At 47.0% G+C, this 12,552-nt stretch overlaps 1 protein-coding gene and 1 long non-coding RNA gene across 2 annotated transcripts in view; one reads left to right on the plus strand and one right to left on the minus strand.

Moving 5' to 3' along the window:
• The window catches only part of Nfyc (nuclear transcription factor Y subunit gamma), a 73,690-nt gene extending 62,313 nt beyond the window's left edge, over positions 1–11,377 (minus strand). Inside the window, exon 1 of the mRNA XM_075944922.1 lies at positions 11,122–11,377. The gene's annotated coding sequence lies outside the window, so the exon portion shown is untranslated. The remainder of the gene's footprint in view (positions 1–11,121) is intronic.
• On the plus strand, positions 1,909–6,912 carry LOC142834029 (uncharacterized). The gene is made up of 2 exons (XR_012907488.1): positions 1,909–2,019; positions 5,762–6,912. It is a non-coding gene; the product is annotated as an uncharacterized LOC142834029 (long non-coding RNA).
• Positions 11,378–12,552: the final 1,175 nt, after the last annotated feature.

Genomic DNA, 12,552 nt, shown 5'->3' on the forward strand with positions numbered 1-12,552 from the left:
GCACTCAGGAGGCACAGGCAGGCAGGTCTCAGTTCAAGGCCAGTTTGGCCAAGTGAGTTCCAGGACAGTCAGAGCTGTTACACTAAGAAATCCTGTCTTCAAATACCAAAAACCACCAGGCAGTGGGGGCACACGCCTTTAATCCCAGCACCTGGGAAGCAGAGGCAGGTGGATCTCTGATTTCGAGGCCAGCCTGATCTTCAGAGCAAGTTCCAGGACTGCCAGGACTGTTTCACAGAGAAACCCTGTCTGAAAAACCAAAACAAACAAAACCACTCTATTTGTAGCATCATTTCCTGAGTCATCTATCTCATTTCTTCTCTTATTGAAACACTGTTCAAGATCACTATTTCTGGTTCTAATCTCAGAGCAACCCTTGAATCTTACACATTACTGACTTTAAATGGGCAGGATAGCTTAAATAAGACACCTTTATGTACCTTAGACATTGAAAATTTAAACCTTTAGTTTAAAGCTATTCTAGAAATATTCAAGTGCAGAAAAGGTAGACTGTAGTTCATCTCTCTAAACTACACCTGAAGGTTATCCATTAGAAAGTTCTCTTTGCAGACTGGGAGCATAAACCCAATACTGAGCCGAGTGGTGGTGGTGGCACACACCTTTAATTCCAGCACTCAGGAGGCAAAGGCAGGTGGATCTCTGTGAGTTCATGGCCAGCCTGGTCTACAGAGCTAGTGCCAGGACAGATTCCAAAGCTACAGAGAAACCCTGTCTCAAATAATAATAATAGTAATAATGATGATGATGATGGAGGTGACCACAAGTGCTTCTCAAAGACCACACATCACTGTTGAGAAAAATGAAAGGTGGAAGGGTGTGAACAAATCTTGCAACCTGACAAAAGGTTCTGCAGGCAGGAAGATTTTTTTTTTTTTTTTGGTTTTTCGAGACAGGGTTTCTCTGTGGTTTTGGAGCCTGTCCTGGAACTAGCTCTTGTAGACCAGGCTGGTCTCGAACTCACAGAGATCCGCCTGCCCCTGCCTCCCGAGTGCTGGGATTAAAGGCGTGCGCCACCACCGCCCGGCAAGATTTTTTTTTTTTTAAACAGAATGTTATCTTCTGCTTACTTTAAAAAAAAAAAAAAAAAAGTTTGACCAGTGACTATAAAACACACAAACCAGGCACCAAAGCTACAGAGAAACCCTGTCTCAAAAAACCAAAAAAAAATAAAATAAAATAAAACACACAAACCAAAATCCAACTTCCAGTAAAATTTTCTGCATTAGAGAATCTAAATTCTTTGAACAGAATAATACTGGTTGTTCTAACTTTAATAATTGCTTCTAGCAAATGTGAAACGCTTTTCATTCCACCACCATCTATACCTGGCTGCAACTGGGAGTTAACAGAGGCTATCATAAGACAACTTTTCCCTGAAACAAATTACCCAGCCACTTTGAGCATGTAGAAGTTTAAGACTGACCTCACATTGGCCCATGGAAAATCAGCCTCTAGGCCACAACAGCCCAAATGATTGAGGTCTCTCCTTTCTGTAGTGAGCCGGACAGGATCGCCATTACAAGATGGCGCCGACACCCTGTCTTGTTTGTTACAAACAACTCCATATTTGGCTATTCCACTGAGAGCTGCGCTTCCCAGCTTCCCGCATGCGCGGTGGATGTAGATTCTTGAGCCTATCCCGATGCGGTCTGGTGTCAGCTGTTGGTGGCAGCCAATCACAGGGCGACCCGTGTGCCAATTCCCTATTTAAGCGGCTGCCTAAGTGCACCCCCTTCCCTTCGCTTCCTGCTGCCTCTCCCCTGTGCTCCCTGCCCCTTTGCTCCCTGTCCCTCGTTTTCCTGCCCCCTCGTTCCTTGCCCCCCATCAATCAAGGGCACTCCAGTAAAGCGTGATCTGAGTGGAATCCTGGTGTGGTGGTCGTTCTTCCGTCACTGGTCAAGAAGTCCGCCGCAACTGGTGCCGGAAACCCGGGAACTTCGGTCGCCAGGCGAAGGGCCGAAGAGGATTCTGAACTCAACACGCGGAGTGGCGATGTCGGTAAGTTTCTCCCAGTATGCTGATTTCAGTCTCCCCAAGTATGCTGTTTGCGGGAGTGGGTTCTTGGGTGTTTGGTCTCGTGTTCGTGGCGTTTGTGGTGTTGGTACTGGCCTGCTTTCTATGGTTTCACTGCCTTAAGTCTGGCTGCAACCTCAGAGCAGGGAACAACGTGGACGTTCCGAGAGAGGGGCGAAAGGCCCGGATTAAACACAAGAACGGTTTTTCAGATTCAAAGGGAGGAAACTTGGAAAGGCCTGAAAGAAAAAAAGTAAAAGAAAAGGATCCTGATACAATCCTCTCTAAAAGAGAGGCTAATGAGAAGAGGGGACGTCCCCTCTATCCAGTGCTCGAGGAATTTGCGGGCCTGGATCGGTCTGAGGAGGAGTTAGACCCTCAGGAGGAGGAAGAGCTGGAGAAAGCCGCCTCTGGTAATCTTAATGTGTCATCCTATGATAGGCTTGGTAGAGATCTGGCCGCTAAACAAGATATGCTAAGGAAGGGAATTATATTCCTCTGGTTCGAGTTACCAAGGCCTCCAGATTTTATAGAATGTGAACAGCTGCGGCTCCAAGGCCTAGCAGCATGGAGGGTCTGCAAAGCTGCAAACACAGGACCTGCCTTGAGGACCGACAGGCTAGAACGCTAGGCCACTCCCAGCATGGGCCTCAGGGCATAGTAGCGCAGCACGACCATGGTAAAGCTCACCAGCTTAAATGGTCGGGCCCAGCCGCTTTGCTCAGCCAAGTCTCCAAGCAAGGCTGAGCAGCTGAGCGCATGTTCTTGTGGTTAAACAACTTTGTATTTAGGCCCAAAAAGGGGTATTGCTAAGTTTTGAGGTAGATATTTGCCTAATTTTAAAAAATAGACATAGTGGGAGACTCCCAATGCTGGGAAAACTCTCACTCGGGTCTTGGGATGGCGCGGGCCCCCGCATGGCTCGCGGGAGACCATCCTTGCTGAGGTCGCGCACGTGGCCTTGGTTGGCGGGGCAGGAGTTCAACCCCGAGTACCAGGAGAAAGAATTTTTGAAAAAAGGAGGCCACTGCCCAGTGGTCCAAAAGGGTCATAAATTCCAAAAAATCCACAGGTGGTTGCCTTGGGACCACTCCCAAGGTCGTAATCTGTTAGTTCCTAAAACACAGCAAGCTGATAATCACAAGGAGGAAACTCACTGTTTGTTGGGATCGTTTTCAGAATTGCAGTCTGGTTTTGTCTTCAGCTAGTTCCTGATGCAAGGTTGCTGTACACGCTGGCCCTGGATTTTTGGTTCTTCTCTTCCTGCTGGGAGAGTCTGGTTTGTTCAGGTTTTTCAATACGATGTGCGATCCAAAGATGGCTACGTCGGTTTACACTTCCAACAATGGAGTTTTTTCTTTACCCACATTTTCTTAGGCATAAGTTGTTAGCAATAATTTTTAATCTTGGTCATTTTTACAAGGATAAGGCAAAATCTCAGAGTTTTGGTTCACATTTCTCTGAGGGCTAAAGGTTGTTATGTTTGAGCATTTTTTAAGTGTCTCAGTCATTTTTAAGTTCGTCTGAGAGTTTTCAGTTTAGGTCTATAACAAATATTTTTTGGATTAAAATTTTTAATAACTGATTTCCTGAGTTCTTCATATATTTTTGAAATGGATTTATGATAAGTAAAGATCTTTTCCCACTATATAGCCTTGTTATACAAAAGTTTCTCAGTTCAGGAGATTTATGGTTTCTCCAAATGTTTATGCCACTGAGGCTGTGTTTGAGATGTGGCAAAGTGTGCTTCAAAATTTTTTCTCTATGAGGTTCAACATAATTTTTATATGATGAGGCCTTTGGCTCACTTAAACTTAAGTTTTGTACATAAAGATGGATATAGGTCTATTTTCATTTTTCTACATGTTGGGGCCTGGTCTTGGCACCAGATAAGATCCAACAGACTACTGCTATAAAATTTCTGGGGGCAGTTATATCCCCTTTGGCGGTGACCCCTCAAAAGATTTCCATTCGCACCCATCATTTGAGGACACTTAATGATTTTCAACAATTATTGGGGGATATTAATTGGATTAGGGGGTATTTAAACATCCCCCGGGCAAAGTTGTTGCCCTTGTTTTCTATTTTGGAAGGTGATCCAAATGTTAATTCGAACAGAACTTTGACCACCTTGGCTGAAAAGGCTTTAAAACAGGTGGAGAAAGCAATGACTAAGGCACAATTGTGCCGAGTCGATCCTGATTTGCCTATATTCTTATGCATCTTAAAAACTGCACATTACCCTACTGGGGTGCTATGGCAAGATGGCCCCTTGTGGTGGATCCATGGCAATTCTTCAGGTACCAAAACCATTCAATATTATCCCGAGTTGGTTGCTTCTCAAGCGGTATTGGGGATAAAACATTCTTTAACATCTTTTGCAACCATGCCAGATAAATTGATTATTCCCTATACCAAGGGACAGTTGGAGACATTGGCAGCTACAGTAAATGAATGGGCTGTTTTGGTTTGCGCTTTTCCTAACCTTATTGATAATCATTATCCAAGACATCCCCTATTAAATTTTGTGGAAAGGAACTTAGTGTATTTTCCTAAGGTTACCTTTAAAAAGCCCATTAATATGGCCTTGACTGTTTTTACCGATGGCTCCAAAACTGGCAAAGGTGCCATAGTAATTCAAGGTAGGGATCCCATTTTGCTTGATTTTCGACCTGATTCCCCACAAGTCACGGAATGTATGACCGTGCTGGAAGTTTTTAAAAGATTTTCAGAACCCTTCAATTTATTTTCAGATTCTAAATATGTGGTAAATGCTGTTGCCTCATTGGAGGTGGCTGCCTTTGTTAGAAATTCAAGTACAGTTTCCAATATTTTGTGTCAAATTCAAGCATGCATTTTACAAAGAGATAATCCTTTTTTCATTGGACATATTCGGGCTCATACTTTGCTTCCAGGACCCATGTCTGAGGCCAATGATTTGGCTGACTGCCTTACCAGGTCCATGGCTTTGGTCGTCTCGGACCCTGTAGAATTAGCACGAGATTTTCATAAGCTTTGGCATGTGCCTGCCAATACCCTTAGAAAAAAATTTCATATTTCCAGAGAGATAGCCAGAGAAATAGTTAAAGCCTGTTCTTCATGTGTGACCTTTTTATACCCCCCTAATGTTGGGGTCAACCCTAGAGGGCTGCAACCTAACGCGTTGTGGCAAATGGATGTTACCCATCTGCCTGATTTTGGCAAATTAAAATATTTACATGTATCAGTGGATACCTTTTCGGGCATTATTCATGCCACGTCCCTAGCGGGAGAAAAGGTAACTCATGTAAAAACACATTGCCTGGAGGCCTGGGCTGCCTGGGGAAAACCCCTATGCCTGAAGACAGACAATGGCCCGGCATATACCTCCCATGGATTTCGTGCCTTTTGTGCACAGCTCCAAGTGACCCACATTACGGGTCTTCCATACAATCCACAAGGACAAGGTATTGTGGAGAGAGCCAACAGAAATATTAAAGAAATTCTACAAAAACAAAAAGGGGGAATAGCTGAATCCGCTTCCCCCAGGGAAAGAATCTCCCTTGCTCTCTTCACACTCAATTTTTTAAACCTGAATGAGTCGGGTGCTGCAGCAGCTGAAAAGCATGCAGCAGGCCCTATGGAACAAAAGGAATATGTGAAGTGGAAAGATGTATTGGATAACAAATGGTATGGACCGGATCTTGTGTTGGCAAGATCCAGGGGAGCTGTATGTGTTTTTCCACAGGGCCAAGAGGCTCCGCTTTGGGTTCCGAGCCGGCTGACACGCATGATCAAGGAAGTTCCTAAGGATGAGGCTGAGTCTCTGGAGAAAGTTCCTGCAGACATCCCTGATGACGTGGATCCAGTGGAAGGCGGAGCACTGAAGGGGAATCCTGTCAGCCTTCCCAAAGGCGATGCCTGTTCGGCATGATGCCACAGTTCTCCCCAGATTCTTACCTTTTAGGAGTAGCACGTAACTTTACAGAGAAAGGGTCCCTGTGCTTTCAGTTGCGTGGGCATGTTTTTTTGGCAAGCTGCCTGGGTGGCTGTGTGTTGTGCCTGTGGTTGGTTTGCTGCCTTCGAGCCCAGACCAATAGGGATAAGGCTATATTGGGATAAAGTTATAATCTCTCAGGCATTAGCTACTCTGGAGTGTGGCTCCTTCCCCCAGATATGGTTGTTAGCACTAAGAGACGCTTAGAGCTTCCATCCTGCACAGCCTTTGCACCCCATGGGATCTGTTGATCCATTGCACTTGGGTAGGTGTGCGGATGTAGGCTCCTTCTGCACAGCCTTTGCACCCCATGGGATCTGTCGATCCATTGCACTTGGGAAGGTGTGTGGTTGTAGGTTCCTGCGACACAGCCTTTGCACCCCCGGGGTTCCTCGAATACCCATTGCACAGGGGAAGGTGTGTCCATGGAAAATATTTTCCATCCTCGATCGACCAACACATCATGAGGTGGGGGTCAGATTGGATGACGTTAGTCCTGCGCTCATTGCTTACAAACAATAAGGGGGAACTGTAGTGAGCCGGACAGGATCGCCATTACAAGATGGCGCCGACACCCTGTCTTGTTTGTTACAAACAACTCCATATTTGGCTATTCCACTGAGAGCTGCGCTTCCCAGCTTCCCGCATGCGCGGTGGATGTAGATTCTTGAGCCTATCCCGATGCGGTCTGGTGTCAGCTGTTGGTGGCAGCCAATCACAGGGCGACCCGTGTGCCAATTCCCTATTTAAGCGGCTGCCTAAGTGCACCCCCTTCCCTTCGCTTCCTGCTGCCTCTCCCCTGTGCTCCCTGCCCCTTTGCTCCCTGTCCCTCGTTTTCCTGCCCCCTCGTTCCCTGCCCCCATCAATCAAGGGCACTCCAGTAAAGCGTGATCTGAGTGGAATCCTGGTGTGGTGGTCGTTCTTCCGTCACCGGCAAAGAAGTCCGCCGCACCTTTCTATCAGTGGTTGCTCCCCCATGTGGAATCCTGCTGCACACAAAGGAGGAGAGAACTACAAAAGACCTTCTTGTCAAGAAAGCTCTCACTGGATGTCAGTTAGAATGGCACATTCTATGCTGTTCTAAAAAGAAAATAATGAGTTCTCTCATTTATTAAGGTCCACAATGTTATCTTCTCATATGCTATTATACTCATTTTTTGTAATTACTACTAAAACTCAGACAATACCACAGCACACAGAAATGTCAGGGACACAAATCAGCTGCTATCCCAACCTTTCCCATAGGCACTTTGTGGTCAAAGATGGAATCCATTTCCTCCTGCAGATAATCCACTGAAAATAAGAGGGTGCTTTCAGTCTGAAATGAGCTGTATGCTAACCTTCCTAACTTGTCCCAGTTCGTGCATGAGAAACTGAGTAAGCAAAAAAGCTACAAGACATTAAGTAACTCACAATCAGTTCCCTCTAAAACAAGTAGAAAGGAAAAGAACAACTTGCTAGTTAAGGAAGGTCCTTTTGGGGGTAGGGAGGCAGGTTTGGGATTTTTGGTTTATCAAGACAGAGTTTCTCTGAAGCTTTGGAGCCTGTCCTGGAACTCGCTCTGTAGACCAGGCTGGCCTCGAACTCACAGGCAAGATCCGCCTGCCTCTGCCTCCCAAGTGCTGGGATTAAAGGTGTACACCACCGCCGCCCAGCAGTAGTGTTCTAAAATTGGAATAAAATTCAAAGTCATTTGTGACCCTAAGCATGTCCTCTGCCATTTTCCTTCGAATGAATGACGTGAGCTTGAACTTATGACTTGAAGTCATCACTGGAATCATGTGGTAGTGCACTTTCCCGCATGTAACTCTGGGCACTGTACCAAGGGGGCTAAAGAAAAAGTCAAAATATACCCTGTAGACTAAATATTCAAGAGGCTGGGACAAGAGGATCCCAAGTTAGAGGCTAGCTTGAGCTACATAGGAAGATCCTGCCTTTACTTTTATCTCATTTTTTTTTTGTTTGCTTCTTTGTTTTGTTTTGTTTTTCAAGACAGGGTTTCTCTGTGCAAAAGTCCTCGCTGCTGTCCTACAACTAGCTCTGTAGACTAGGCTGGTCTCAAACTCAGAGATCTGCCTGTCTCTGCCTCCCATGAGATGGGATTAAAGGCATGTGCCACCACTGTTCAGCTATTTTTATTTCATTTTAATTAACTAATTAATTTAGAGACAAAGTCTCATATATCAAAGTGTGGCCTCAAACTCCTGAGCCTTCCTTCTCTACCTCCTGGGTGCTGGGATTACAACTATGCATTGCTAGGTCCAGTTTATTTGATGCTAGTGGTCAAATCCAGGGCTCATTACATGCTAGGCTCATGCGCTACCATCTTGAGTTGCATCCCCAGTCCAACAGCTGGCTTTAAAGGGTCATCTCTTCCACAGGTGAGGCAATGCTGTCCAGTGGAATGAAGTCACCTATCCAATAATTGAGGACAGACACAGCTTATGGCTTGTCTTTGGAAAGCTAAGTGACCTTGACAAGGTTCTCTCACTCTTTAGAACCTCAACACACAAGAATATGCTTTAAAACAGCTGCAGATAGCTTTCTGAACTAAAATGCAAGTGTTTTTCTTTTCCACAGCAAGGTATCTATGGTACCAAGGTAATACAGACTTTAAAAATAAAGAATGGCGCCGGGCAATGGTGGCGCACGCCTTTAATCCCAGCACTCGGGAGGCAGAGGCAGGCAGATCTCTGTGAGTTCGAGACCAGCCTGGTCTACAGAGCTAGTTCCAGGACAGGCTCCAAAGCCACAAAGAAACCCTGTCTTAAAAAACAAAAAGAAAGAAAGAAAGAAAGAAAGAAAGAAAGAAAGAAAGAAAGAAAGAAAGAAAGAAAGGCCATGTGGTGGTAGCACACACCTTTAATCCCAACACTTGGGAGGCATGAGCAGGTGGATCTCTGAGTTCCAGGACTGCCAGGTTTACACAGAGAAACCCTCAAATAAATAAATGAATAAATAAATAAGGGCTCCAGCTGGTCATGGTGGCACCCACCTTTAATCCTAGCATTCAGGAAAAAGAGATGGATCTCTATGAGTTCTAGGCCAGCCTGGTCTGCATAGTGAGACCCTATCTCAAAAATAAAATATAAAAAGCTCCAGGTTGCCGGGCGGTGGTGGCGCACGCCTTTAATCCCAGCACTTGGGAGGCAGAGGCAGGCGGATCTCTGTGAGTTCGAGACCAGCCTGGTCTACAAGAGCTAGTTCCAGGACAGGCTCCAAAACCACAGAGAAACCCTGTCTCGAAAAACCAAAAAAGAAAAGAAAAAAAAAAGCTCCAGGTTGGCAAAATGGCTAACCAAATAAGGGCTCTAGCCACAAAGCCTGAAGACTGGAATGCAACACATGGATTTCACACGCTGGAAGGAGAGAACATGCACCTACAAGCTGGTTTCTGACCTGAAGCATGCTATGGCTCACACAGACAAATATACAAATAAATTAACAATTTCAAAATAAAAAAATAAGAGCTCCAAGATACAAGCATGGCAGGGCTCTCTGGGTAATCTCATCAGTTAGAAGGCAGAGTCAGAAGAAGGGTAAGGAATCAGTTACACAGTGAGTTCAAGAGTAGCCTGGACTACATGAAAACTTGTCTCAAAAAGGGGGGGAGGGAAACTGAAGAAAAGGTAGGAGGGGAAGAAAGAAGATATAAAGCTGTAAGAAGAGGAACTCTGTAAATAGCGCAGAAATTGAGAATTATAGACCTAGGTCTGGATCTGGACTCAGTCACTTACTAGCTGTGAACTTAATTCCTAGTGGTTTTGTTTTGCTTTTAGAGAGTCTCACATGGTACAGGTTGACCTCAAATTCCAGGGCTCAAGCAAGCGTCCCACCTTACTCAGCGTGGCTGGGACTTCAGTAACACTGCACCAGGCGCAGTGCACCTGGCTCCAGCCAATGACTGAACTGTTTCCTCAGAGAATGAATAGCACTGCCATCATGTGTGTAACGTAAAATGCACATGTACCCCAGCTAGTAGAAAGCAAGCACTCAATACAAAGTAGTAATAGCTCTATTATTCCTGAGTTTGATCCACGGACCATTAGTGATTCAGTACCCCTGAACTGGAAGTAAAAAGACCAATTTTAGGGGTGGGGGTGTGGCTCTGCTGGTAGTGTTTGCCTATCATGCACAAAGCCCTGATTCTGTCTTCTAAGAGCAGGAAACTTTCATATGAAACATCTCAAAACTAGCATGATCCCTGCCCTTGCAACCCCTAACTTCCCAATTACGCAAAGACTAGAGCCTACTTAATGCGATGCTAAATTTGGCATTCAGTGCCTAAAACCTGACACAACTGCCCAATGAAATCCCTTTCTGTTTACCTGTTTCTCACACCCCCATGCCAAGGGCCCAGAATGGACTCCGGGGCTCAACTCATATCCTCCGAGTTTCACAACCTGAATTCTACAGAATCCTTAGTCTGACTCTGTGTTTTGGGTTCTCAGGCCCTCTACTCCCATACCATGCACTCAGACTTCTATGCAGGGTCATTCCCAAGCACGTCTAGCACCCCTAGATCTCGAAGACCTTTCTTCGGTAACTCCCGTTCCAGTGTTTACAAACCAGGGACCTACACGCCCCCATCGTGTAGCTAGCTGAGTGCCTCTGGAATTAGGAGTGTCCCCTTTTGCAGCCCGTACCCGGGCTACCATTCTTTCTTCTTAAGCCCTTCGGCTTCGCCCCAGAGTCTCCTCGCCACGCTGGCATTAGAGGGATGGTCGCCCCGACAGCCAAAGCCTGAGCAGTTAGCTAGCATCCCGACAGCCGCCAATTCCTTCATCACCCCCCAGGCCGGAGCCGGCGTGACCAATAAGGTGCCAGGTCCGCGGCCTCCCCGCCGCCGACCAATCACGAGCGAGCCCCCCCGCAGTCGCCTTCCGCCAATGGGAGAAAGCCCGCGGGCCCAGGCGCACGGACCCCGCGAGCGCAGCCGCGGCGACAGCGGCGGGCCCGGCGAAGACACAACATGGCGGCGACAGGCCCGACCGAAGTGCCGCAGCGGCCGCAGAGGAAAGTGAGATCTCCGCCAAAGGCGGGAAGCACCGCCCCCACTGCCGGCCGCCGCCGCCCTCTCCACCCTCCCGTCCCAGCTCCCATACACTCACAGGCCTCTGCTCCGGAGTCCAGCAAAGAAAGCAGCCGCCCCCGCGCCGCTGCGCCGTCGGGCAATGCAGAGGCCCGGGCGCGGTGGAGGGGAGGGGGAAGCGTGCGTCACGGAAAACGGAGCGCGCGCGGAGCGGGGGCGCAAACAAGATGGCGGCCGCGCCGTTGTACCGTCTCTTTCCCCCCCCCGCCCCTCCCCCTCCGCGCCTTGACTCTTAGCACTGCGTAGTGCGCAGCGGCTGAGCCGCCTGAGGTCTCGCGAGAATTGAGAAGGGCCGACTGCCCAGCAAAACGGAATAGTGAGATCTGAGACTTTTCTGACCCCGCCTCCTCCCCGGGGCTCTGGAGGCGTTTCCTGGTGACCTCCGAGGACTTTGTTTTCCTGAAGATCTCCGCTTTGATGTTCCTGCTTCTGAATTTTAACAAATAGTTTTCCGTGTTTTGTTTTGAAAAGAAATGAATGGTAGGGGGAAGAAGGACTTCGCTAGTATTTCCAAGTTTAAAAAGTCGCCGGGGCCAGTGAGATGGCTCCGCAAACCTGACAAGCTGAATTCGATCCATAGAATGCGGGATGGACCGGAAAGGAGACTCCTGAAAACTGTTCTCTGATCTTATGTGCGCCCGCAGAAGCGCTCACACACACTAATGAATGTAACTTAAAGATGATATTTTCTTTTTTTAAATTTTTATTTATTTTATTTTCGAGACAGGGTTTCTCTGTAGCTTTGGAGCCTGTCCAGGAACTAGCTCTTGTAGACCAGGCTGGCCTCGAACTCACAAAGATCCGCCTGCCTCTGCCTCCCGAGTCCTGGGATTAAAGATGATATTTTCAAACCTGAGTGTTAGGAATTGGCATAAAAGATTAAAGATGGTTGGGAGGTGGTTCAATTAGTGCCTGCCACACTCAATGAAGACCAGAGTTAGATTCCCCAACACCCATTTAAGAAGCTAGCACAGGTGTCCTTCCATAATTGCAGGGCTAGAAAGGAAATCAGCCTGCCTAGCCGAATCAGCAAGCTCCAAATTCAGTGAGAGGCCCTCTCTATAAAAATAGGTTAGAGTGCCAGGCGGTGGTGGCGCACGCCTTTAATTCCTGGTCTACAAGAGCTAGTTCCAGGACAGGAACCAAAAGCTATGGAGAAACCCTGTCTCGAAAAATCAAAAAAAAAAAAAAAAAAGGTTAGAGTCAGGCATGGTGATACATACCTTTAATCCCAGCATCTGGGAGGCAGAAGCAAGAGCCTCTCTGAGTTTGAGGCCAGCCTTGCCTAGAAACCGAGTTCCAGGCCTGCCAGAGCTACACTGGGACACCCTGTGTCAAAAAATAGGGTGCAGTTGCCATTGAAGATGTCCAGATATTGCCTTCTGTGGCACATTTGTACCCATGCAAATACACACACACATAAATATTGTAGAGCTAGGTGTGGTGAAAC

This window comes from Microtus pennsylvanicus, chromosome 13 (genome assembly GCF_037038515.1).
Source record: "Microtus pennsylvanicus isolate mMicPen1 chromosome 13, mMicPen1.hap1, whole genome shotgun sequence".
Taxonomy (NCBI): domain Eukaryota; kingdom Metazoa; phylum Chordata; class Mammalia; order Rodentia; family Cricetidae; genus Microtus; species Microtus pennsylvanicus.